Below are 1,060 nucleotides of genomic sequence, written 5' to 3'. Positions count from 1 at the left end.
GTCTGTGGTTCAATGTAGTGTTTATTTATTGATACTGGATGAAGTAAAGAAAAATTTGCTACTCACAAATATTTTATCAGTTTGAATATGTGAATATTGTTACATTTGTTAAAAAAAAGTTTTTTTTTTTTTTTTTTTTTCGTGGTGCTGCAAATTTGTGTGCAGTGTAGTGTTATGAATGGATGAGATATGTGAGGTCTTTGGCAGAGGTACATTAAAAATTAAATTACATGGTTAATTCTTAAAATGTTTCAATTGAATACCCTGGTACAATTATGTGAGAGAAAAAAGAAAAATTTAATTTAACATCTTTATTTTAGATAGATTTCAAAGATTTATTTTTGGGGACACAATAACTTTTGCAATTTTTCTTAAATCACTTTGAAACTGATACATAAAATCCAGAAGTGGAAAATCTCGGTCCAGTTCGTTAATGGGCAATATCTGACAAAAGGGGTAGAAATGGGGAAGGTTTTTTGAAAAACAGAAAAATAGTTGTAACTCCCATAATACGAAAAATATCACATCCGTTTGAACGTATTATAACTCGTTGAAGTAATGCCAAAAATTTTTGTCTGAATAAGTTTTTGATTTGACCAACCATATCTGCAAGGTTGAAAAAACCAGGCTTAGAGGTCAAAAAAATCATAACTCCTTTCATAGGCATATTGAATTCATACAAAATGTGTATTAATCTTATAATTTTTATCCAAAACTTTTGCCTGAAACAATTTTCGATTAGACGAACCATTGTTTCAAGGGGTTTAAAAAGTAAAGGGTAATATTGAAAAAAAAATTCATAACTCCGTTTGTAAGTATGTTATAAAATCCGTTCATTTTTTTTTTGTAAATCTTATAATTTTTATCTAAAGCATTTGAAACAATTTTTGATAAAATGAACCATTGCTGCAAGGGATGGAAATAACAAATTTAGAAAGGCAACATGTTATTACTTTTTGACGTGACGTCTAATAGATCGATGATCGCCGGCTGCATGCACGAAAAAGTGTCCCACTACGGATGTCCCACTACGGATGTGTCCTGTTTGCTCATTGTACGC

Source organism: Bacillus rossius (assembly GCF_032445375.1).
Source record: "Bacillus rossius redtenbacheri isolate Brsri chromosome 4 unlocalized genomic scaffold, Brsri_v3 Brsri_v3_scf4_2, whole genome shotgun sequence".
NCBI classification, from domain to species: domain Eukaryota; kingdom Metazoa; phylum Arthropoda; class Insecta; order Phasmatodea; family Bacillidae; genus Bacillus; species Bacillus rossius.
Note: the sequence above shows the minus strand (reverse complement) of the source record.